Here is a 10,952-nt window from a genome sequence, read left to right as displayed (position 1 = left end):
GAAATGGATTTGACTGATGGTGAGTTAAAGGGCCAAGAAATGGACCTTACTGTTAAGCAAGCTAGTGAAGAATTCCTAGCTGACAGTAATTTTGTCACATCAAGAGCTTTTATACAATTTCTATGGAAGAAAAATATTGATCAATTCAAGACTAGATGTGAACAGAGGAAAAGTGAACAGCCTCTTAAAATTACAACTCAGGTAGAAGAAGAGGTTAAGCAAGAAATTATGGAGGAGTTCAAAGCAATCACCCCTAAGAAAGGAAGAGAAATGGTAGCAGAGGCTGGTGTGTTGATTCTCCCTGAATGGGATATAGCTGATGCCTTAGTGCTTGATGCGGTGAGGAAAGAAACAAAGCCTATGGAAGGAGTGACATTCAACAAAGATAATGTTGCTCTTGTCATGTGGTCTTTAAAGAAGGATGAAAACAAAAGAAAAAAGGATGCATTAGATTCTAGCCTCTTAGGAGGCATGATAGTTAAAAGAGTCCAAGACATAGGGGTAGTGGAAGCTACAAGCACAGTCCTAGAGACTGCAAAATTTAGTGTTGCGGTGGCAGAGAAAGAGGCACAAGAAAAAGCTAATCTCCAATTGAAGTTGGAGACTATTTTAAAAGCTTACAATGATGCTAAAGAAGGAATAGCCAACAGAGAGGGTATAATTGCTAGACCCCAGAGTCAACTGGCAGGTCAATATCATCCCGGTGAATCTTCTACACTCATGATAGCCTCCTCTCTAGCAAGACCCCCTCCTACTAGTCCCATTATTGAATATCTCCCTTCTCCTATGCCTTCTAGTTCCCAATTACCTGAAAATTTCCAACATGAGTTGGAAGAATTGAAACAAGCTCAGACATTGTATGCAAACAAATATGAGGAGAAGGTGAAAGCCACCGTCTTGAAGTTTGCTGACTCAGTCAAAACCTCTAATGTATACATAAATATGAAGAGGATTCTTGAGATTTTGATCAAATTGAGAGAAGAAGAAGCCACTTTGGAACCAATCCTGAATAAGTGGGTGCCTAGAGGTAAAGGGTTAGAGCTCATGTGTTCTTCCCATGCAGATGCAGAAGAGAATGACAATCTAAGGTCCACATGTGAGTTTATAAAAGAGATGAATATTATTTCAGTGGAAGGAGCAGGTATGAAAAGAAAAGCCCAACTTTATAGGAAAGAATATGCAAATCATAAATTTGAAATGTTTCCAGGAGGTTTCATTGGTCTTGTCCAGCTAAAGGAAGAGAAGACTTGGTTAAAGGAGGTGGACCACAATTTGTCCCTAAGGATCAATCAGATTATTAGTACTGATGACACATTCTTATTTGTCCAAACAATTGAGGAAATTGAAAAAGTGAAATCTCATTATGGTTTCATAGAAACAGAGATTGGGCATGTACAAGTCACTTGGAAGCAGCTAGAAGATATGAAACAGAAGATTGCTAGTTTTACTTGGCCTAGTGATGATGTGTATCAGGAGTGGAAAGATAAGTATATGGGATAGAAAGAAGATGCTCAAGAGCAATTACAGGAGGTTGCAATAGAACAACAAGAAGAGGAAGCCACAGATGCTGAAAAGGACTTATAACCGCTTCTTGAAAATGACCGGTTGTTTGTAACAAACTTTCTTTTGAAGGGTCCAAAGATTGTATGCATCCATACTATTATAAATGGATACCAGTACTCCTAAAAAAATGATCGCAAGTAATTGTAAGAAAACGCTGCAGAAATTTATCTGAGCTTTTTTCTAGTCTTATGGAGAATACTATGAGTTTCATAATATTTTCTCCAAATTAGTATCAATATATAGACTAGAAATAGTGTATATACATAAATCTGCATAGCAGTCATAGGGCAACTCATGTCAAATGTGCAACTCAATACAATAAATAATCTTAGTTTGTAGCCCTATAGCATCATAATGTAGTCCTTGACCAAGTATCCATACAAGAAACATCTAGTTCTATTAAGGCACAAGCATCAAAGTTAGAGGTTATGACAACTAGTGAAAAACATCAAGAACAAAAAGTTTAGTCTCAAGAATTAGGAGTTGTAATAAAAAAACTTACAAGGATGAGGCATATTCATAACTTTTACAGTCCCACCTTGGATATCAACACTAGAAGCAACTCATATTGTTCATGTAAAGACAAGACAATATGGGAGTTCATTATACCCAGCAACTCGTGGTGTTGTTGTTCGTGTTGGCTCTATTGGACCCTGCAATTAAGATTCAATATACATTATTCAATAAGATTAACTGTGCAACATAATGAAATATTGAAAAGTGTGTTACCTTGTTGAGCTTCGCTTGGTTTCGAGAATAGTTTAATATTCTCTACTTAACAGGGCCAACCACGTGAAGGTGGAAGCTCATTTGGCCCCTCCCCCCCCTAACATCACTCTAAATTCCTCATTAACATCTTATAACATTCATTCATTAATTCTTTCTACCATTAATAAAATATAGCATTCATTCATTAATATCACATAACGTTCATTAACACATAACATTGATTAACATTAATTAACACGCAACATTCATCAATATTAATTAACACATATCATCCATAACCATTAATTAGCACATAATTACATTCACTAACACATAAAAATCAGTTATTATCAAATAAGTTAGATTACAATCATTTATTTCTTTGTTTTTTCTTTGAAGCTATGAAAAGACTAAGTGGAACATCGGTGTCTTCATCATTTCCCCCCTCTACAAATGTTCCACCAACTGCTCGTGATCTCAATGTATGCCTAGTCCTATACTGAGGACGAGGACACTGAAGTGAAGGGGGGTCCTCTGCAATAACAAATAAATGGGTTAAATTCAAAAAAAATAAAAATTATTGTTACAAGTATTTCATTAATTTAGAGAACATAATTGTTGTGCTCTTTACCTGATGGGGCCACATCATTTTGTGTAGCCTCAACCTCAACATGTTGAACACCACGGTCCTCTTCACCTGAGTGGGGAACATCACGTTCTTGAGGTTGTGTACCCAGATCATGCTCCACTTGCTCACCACCGACTACATGCTCTAAAATATTAACAAGAAAGGTTACATTAATTACTACTCTAATTACAAATTAAGATGTTTAATTGTATTAATAGCTAAATAAATAAATTTGAATATCAAAGGAATACCTCCACTACTAGGATGCACATGTAGACATTCATGTGCAGGTGGTGTTTCACAATTAGCAGGCTACATTCCAATGACATGCACATTGTTATCGTTGCTTGCTCATTTAAAACAAATATAGTCACTTTATGTTGGAACTCAACATCAATTAGACTATTGGTAAAGTATTCAATTTGAAACAACTTCCATTTACCATCTTTACCTGTGTGACGGATGCACTCGAATGTTGTGTATGCCCACTCAATTCTCATAGCCGATCAGCCATGGCTAAATAGCCTTGCTGGTAGGCAATTCTCTTGTCATCTTCTATGGGCGCTCTATTGAATTCAGAGCCCTGCATTTTTGCTTGGTACTATGAATTTTGCTTGCATTGTTTGATATAAAAAAACGTTTGCAATTTATTAATATTTTGAGACAATATGGGAGTTTACATGATATACTTACAATTCGTGCAGCAAGTTTCATGTAACCACCAGAGCCGAGTTTGTGTTGCCCGTGCTTTTCTTGCCTTGCCTTGGTTGCCTTTGACGTGTCACTCAGTCTATAAAAAGTTTGAAATATGTTAGATTATATAAATATAAAGAGTAATTAATTAGTACATAATTACATTCTTAATAGTATCTCATACCTTCTTTTGGCGTCTACTGGTGTATTTCCTTTTTTCCTTTCAATTATCTCCTTGGCATCCAAAATCAGGTCCTTCCACTCCCTCTTTGGAATCATGGGGGGACGCTCATACTTTAGGTTCCTCTCCAAATGGGTCCTATATTGGTCCCTCACATACTTTAGATATGTGCCAGCTTTCTCAAGGAGCTTGGTTTTGTCAAAGGTGTCATTTCCAAACCACTCAACCATTTAGTTTGTCAATTCATCTTTTAACCTTTTTTCTTGGTCATTCCACCTTTTAAAGCAAAAACAAACCTGTTAGATTCAGAAATGAACTAAACCTACATTTATTACACTTCAAGAAATGGATCAAAGGAAAAGTATTCTAGCAATGATATGAAATCAAAAGTGGATAAGGGTTAGTTCACATATGATGTACCACCTTTTACGTATGGTGGGCCCAAATATCTGCAATGCAATGTCACTAAGATGTTTATAGAAAATATCATTGCCTACAAAAAATTCATGGGATCAATATTAGTCCAAAACGAGTGATCATAAAGTAAATTACAATTAGAGTATATATAATAATAATTTTAAAGTACCTGGAACCTTTTGTATCTTTAAGGGAAGCATTTCTTCGTCGCTCACCACGAATGTGGCCTGCAATGTTCCTGTACTAGCAATACGAGAAGATCCAGGAAATGATGTTATGTTATCAGCAGTAGTCGCCTGTGCCACATCCTCATGTGCATCTCCTCCTGCAAAAAATGAATCCACTATGAAATGGCATTAGAATTCAAGAAAGAACGCTTGAAGGGAAATAAACCCATGACAGAAGATAGAGAAAAAGAGGGATCTACCAACAGTGGGTGGGCCAATATGACATGCACTAGAGGATGTCTGCATGCTACGTGTTGCTGACATTTCAGTCAGCAATACAGGTGAGGTTGACCTTTGATGAGGTGGCGTCGGCATTTGCACAGTAACATTGACATCACCTAAAGAATAATACATTAAATATATCAAACATTAAATATATGAAAAGTGCAAGAATTGTAAACAAGGATGAACCTTTATTTTGAAAATTGACAGTATCAAGTATGATGTGTTTTGGGTACTCAGAGTGATAAGCCAAGCAAGTGATAATACAAGAAAATTGTCATCACTTGATCCTGCAACACCCTGATCATAGGAACGACTTTCATGAGGGCGGATAAATTGTTGTAAAAACAATACGTACATATTTTAGTTAATGACATAAAAAGAGAATAAAATATAAACCATTATTGAACTTTTGTTATAATTAAAGCTTTCATTACTGCTTACTTGCAAGTTTTCTGCTGTCTTATACAATAATTCCACCCTCTATCGTATCTCATCAGTGGTAGGATGCATGGCTGCCAAAGCAACAATCTCTTTTCTAATTTTTATAAGAGGCATTTTAAATAATTTCACAAGGTTTGTGGGATCTTCAGGGTCATCATTGCTTAACCCTAATGATTCCACATCCATAGAAAGGTGCTTGGGTACTGCAACTCCCTTTCCCTTTCCCCGAACATCCGTCTGTGTCAAGAATATCATTAACAATTACAAAATTAGTATAAATCACTAAAAAAAAGAACATAATAATGTAACAGTTTGCTTCTACCTAATTTGTACAATTACAATGAGGTTTACCTGCTCAGTAGAAGTGTCGTAAGGTACATCTCTGTCTGTGATATATGATGGATCCATGTCGGCCTATGACAAAGAAAAAAAATAAAAAATGTTAGCGATCCTCAACTAAATGGACACATAAATAGTCACATAGCTAATAAACAATCCAATTTCCATAAATAAACACAGTTTAAAAATTGTCACATAAATAGTCACACCCCCTATCTCCATCTCCATATTAAAAGGTGCATCATGAATTAATTATGTAATGGCATTAGAATTCAAAACAAAATGTAAAAAAAATTCTATCAAGAAGTCAATATTCAATAGATAATATACTCTTCTTCTTCTTCTTCTTCTTCTTCTTCTTCTTCGAATTCTTCTTCGAATTCTTCATATGACTTCTTTTATAGCATTGCTTTGCTGGTCAGTTAATAACCAAGGAAGCTCACTTATATTAACTTGGTCTCCATGGCTATTTGATTGAATGACATTTATCATTGCATGATTGGAATCCTAAATGTCACTACATATTTTGACAATTTTTTCTTTGTCACACCTTCCATCCAATATTTTTCATAATGTCTCTGTTATATTCTTTCCAATATGCATACTATTAAACAAATGAACAATTTGTAACTGCTCGTAGTAGGGCAACCTACTAAATTGTCAGGGATAACTTTTTATTCTCTTAGGAAGGTGGTCATTTATGCCTTCACGACCATCATGATCATCAATCACATTATCAGTAAACAAAACAAAATAGAAAATATGTTTTATGACAAACCAACAGATGGAATGGCATTACCTTGACGATTAATTCTATTATATTCCAACTTCCACAGGTGAGGTGTCATTCTTCATGGCTTTGATGTATTCTCTTCTTTCCCATTGAAAAGATGTTTTTCAGTATTTCAATACTTACGATTTTTGTGGAGAAAGTGCCTATACTCATCAAACACTTGCTTTCCTAAAATTTTTGAATGACAAGATTGTTGGCATTATGTGAACCGGTATGAAGACATAATGATATTGTATGTTGTCATTGATGTCAATATGTGACATGATGTGAACCGGCACATGTGATATGTGAGAAGAGAGAACTGGTATAAGTATGAACCGGTATATATGCCAAAGTGAAGCGGTATATTTGTTCAAGATGAACCGGCATGTAGTTATGGGAACCGGCACATGGATGCATTGTGTGGCTACCAGTTAGTAGGTAGTTTCCACTTCAGGATTTCTAGTTGGAGTACCTCAAGCCTATGTGACTCAATCGGTGATCTTTGTGTGATGAGTTAGTAGTATAACGGAGAACAGGTCGTGTTGCCATGTAAGCCCTGTGCGTGTGAAGGATCTTGCATGAAGAATACTATTCCTATCTACCTTGAGAATGTGCGAAGTTTGTCAAACAGTGATAACGCGTGATGGGTTATCAGCCGCCATGAAATCAGTGGATAATGGACGATGGAGAATGTCTTGAGATCGATTCAAGATTGTTGCATTTAATGCAGTATGACTCAACGGTCAGGATTGAACCGCTTGAATTGGTTAACCTAATAGGTTTAGGGTTTAGGGTTTTTGCTACCGACCTGTCTGTTTCCTATAAGGTCGATGTTGCATTTCTTTCCAGAGTTGTTGACAAAAGTTGTGTGTGTGTATCCAAGGGAAGTGATACGTGATTCTTACGAGACCAAAGGAGAGAAGAGATACCTGCAAAGTGAATGTGCAGAAGGTGAAGAGAAGCCAAAATGGATCTGCATTAGCATTGAGTGTTATTACCAGATCATTGTAATTCCTGTTGATCTTTAACCACTTCAACAGTTGTGAAATCCCTTAACAGGGTAGCCTTAACCAGCTTGATACAAATCCCTTAACAGGGTAACTCGAAGTTATTGAGTTTTGGGAAGCTATAGAGCTCTGGAGATCCTTTAGCTATCGATTTCTTGAAATCCTCTAACAAGGTAACCCTAACTGGGTTTAACCCTTAACCGGGTATTATAGCCATCCCTTAACCGGGTGATCCCTAACAAGATTGATTCCTAGCAGAACCTATTGTAATGTCTTTGACTAGACAAGGCCCCTAACAGAGCGGACTTCTAAAGAGTTCAAAAGCAGCTTGTGGGTATTCATCCCCACCGTGGTTTTTCCCAGCTAGGTTTCCATGTGAAAAATATGTGTGTCATGTGTGATGCTTTTGTCTTGTGATGCTTTGTTATTACCTGTTGAGCATATGATGGTTCTATGTTTTATGCCTGTCTATAAAACATACTGAACTAACTGTTGTGACTATTAGATGATAGTTTACCTGTTCATGCATGAGGGTGTAATGGTACTATAGTATTGAGCTAAGAGGAAAGCTTAGTGAGTGACCGGTTTATGATTGTTTTAGTTATTCTGGGTCTTACCGGTTGCACTCTGTTTCAACTAGTATCACTGCTTGCCAGTCATTTGGAGTATTTGCTGTCAAACCGGTTTTGGACTGTATTTTTGTTTGTACTGATTCACCCCCACCCTCTCAGTACCAGTTTGGTACTATTCATTCATCATTGAGTTATCAATTGGTATCAGAGCACTCTAGGTCCTCTGTGGTGTAAGCTTAACCGCTTGAGGTAAAGATCCCAGTCAAATGATGAAGAGGGAAGGTCCAAAGTTTAACAGGGAAAATTTTGGTATATGGAAAGATAGAATGAAGATATTCATCAAAAGTATGGGTGCTCAACACTGGAGTTATGTTGAGAATGTCTATGTTGTCCCTACCGATACTCTCACCAATGACCAAAAGAGAGAGATACAAGAAAATGGGCAAGTCATGGAAACCCTCATTAGTAGTCTATCTGACATTGAGTTTATTGATGTTCAGGACAAGGTAAATCCCAAAGAGGCATGGGATGCTCTTGAAAATATCTATGGTGGTGATGAACATGTAAAATAGGCTAAGGAAGAAAGCTTGAGAGGGAAGTTTGAAGATATGCGGATGGTTGAAGGTGAGACCATTCAGTAGTATGAAATAAGAATCAAAACGGTTGTTGGAGAAATCAAGAGTGCAGGTGGTAAAATAGAAGATTCCACTGTGGTAAGCAAAGTCCTAAGATCCCTGTTGTCGGTCTATGCAATAAGGGTTGCTGCTATTCAGGAGCTGAGATCAATAGACAAGACTAAGGTATCCTTGGACTCCATCATAGCCAAGCTGACAGCCTATGAGCTAAATAGTTTTGATGGCAGTGTTCAAAAGACTGAATCAGCATTTAAAGCCTCTGCTTTACCATCCAGAAAAGGAAAAGAAGCTAGCACTAGTGGTGAACCTAGTCAGAGCAGAGAAATGAATGATGAGGAGATTCTGATGGCATTTGAAGCTCTCCTTGCCAGGAATCTTCCTAAAGGAACCGGTAAATACAAAGGTAAGCTAACTTTGAAATTCTTTTCTTGTAACCAGATAGGACATATTGCTATAAACTGTCCTAATGGTGATAACAAGGACAAACCAGAAAGGTTCGGGAAATTCAAAGGAGGAAACCGAAGAAACTATTTTGTGGCAGTTGGTAAAGGTGTCACAGATGAGGAATCAGAAGATGAAGAGAATGAAGACATTGTGTTTGTTGCTGTAAAGGAAGATGTGGTAGACAAGAAGGCTCTTGTCTCCTGGTTTGATAATTCCAATGAGCGGATCATTGATAGTGGTTGTTCTCACCATATGACAGGTGACCGGAGAGAGTTTCTATCCTTGGAGGAGTATGATGGTGGTGTGGTTCACTTTGGAAATGATGCACCAAGCATGGTCAAAGGCAGAGGGTCCATCTCTCTGAATGGAAAGAGTAGTGCTGACAATGTGTACTGGGTTGATGGTCTCAGACACAACCTTCTGAGTGTTGCCCAGCTAAATGACAGTGGCCTCACTCTAGAATTCAAGAATGGAGTCTATAGAATCAAAGGAAAATAGGGTGAATTGGTGGCCACCGGCATGTAGACCAAAGGTAACCTATTTCATCTGAATGCAAATATAAGTACATGTCTTATGGCTAAGCTTGATGATAGTTGGATATGGCATAGGAGACTCTGCCATGTAAACTTTGATAACATTGTGAAGGCTAGTAAGATCAAGGCAGTTAGAGGGTTGCCGGTGCTAAGCAAACCAGATAATACCTTGTGCAGAGAGTGTCAATTGGGGAAAATGTCTTCCTCAACCTTTAAAGGTAAATCTTTCACTGCTGACAACTTGCTTGATCTTGTGCACACTAACTTGTGTGGTCCTATGAAAACTAGAAGTGTGCAGGGTGATAGGTACTTCATGATTCTCACTGATGACTGCTCAAGAATGATGTGGGTCACATTCTTGAAAGACAATTCTGAAGCTTTTGTGAAATTCAAAGCTTTCAGAGCATTAGTGGAGAAGGAAAGAGGTAAAAGGATCAAGTGTCTCAGAACTGATCAAGGAGGGGAATTCACTTCCGGTGAATTCAACAAGTACTGTGAAGAATTTGGCATCAAAAGGTAATTGTCTGCCCCCCAGACTCCATAGCAGAATGGCCTAGCAGAGAGGAATAACTAGACTATGGTTGAAGCAGCTAGAACCATGTTGATTCAAGGAAAGATAGCTCACACCTTTTGGAGAGAAGCGGTAAGCACTGCAGTCTACACTATGAACTGGGTACTCATCAAGAAAGGTAAGGACAAAACTCCTTATGAGTATTGGACTGGTAAGACACCTATGGTTAGCTACTTTAGGGTATTTGGTAGGAAATGTTACATCAAGAGGAGTGAACATCAGGGTAAATTTGAAGCTAAATGTGATGAGGGAATATTCCTAGGATATTCCACCAAGAGTAAAGCTCTCAAGTGTTACAACAATAGGACTCAGAGAATTATGGAAAGTGTCAATGTAAGAGTTGATGAATCCTCTGAGAAAACTGAGGAAACCGGCAGTGAGCAAGCTGTAAATGAACCGGTTGCAACCTTCTGGGAACCGGTTGTCCGTCAACCAAGTACCAGTAATAGTGTTCCTGAACTGGTGAATGCTGATACTGATGAAGATGAGGATGAAGAGGAAAAGAAAGAAGAACCAGTCAAGACCATTCCTCGGTATGTCAAGCTGAATCATGATCCTAAGCAGATCATAGGAGATAAGGATGCAGGAATCCTTACAAGAAGAAAGGTCAGAGAAAACTCATGTATGATCTCTAAATTTGAGCCTAAATCATTCAAAGAGGCTCATAAAGATGGAGACTGAATCAAGGCAATGGAGGAGGAACTTGACCAGATAGAGAAAAATGGTACATGGTCCTTGGTACCCAGACCAGAGCATAAAAATGTCATTGGCACCAAATGGGTGTTCAGAAACAAGTTGAATGAGGATGGCATAGTGAGTAGGAATAAAGTCAGATTGGTGTGCAAAGGATATGCTCAAGAAGAAGGAGAAGACTATGGAGAAAGGTTTTCTCTCGTAGCCAAATTGGAAGGAGTTCGTATGCTTCTTGCATATGTAGCTTTTAAAGGGTTCAAAGTATATCAAATGGATGTAAAATCTACATTCCTAAATGGT

The sequence above is a fragment of the Cryptomeria japonica genome, chromosome 6, assembly GCF_030272615.1.
Source record: "Cryptomeria japonica chromosome 6, Sugi_1.0, whole genome shotgun sequence".
Classification (NCBI taxonomy): Eukaryota; Viridiplantae; Streptophyta; class Pinopsida; order Cupressales; family Cupressaceae; genus Cryptomeria; species Cryptomeria japonica.
Note: the sequence above shows the minus strand (reverse complement) of the source record.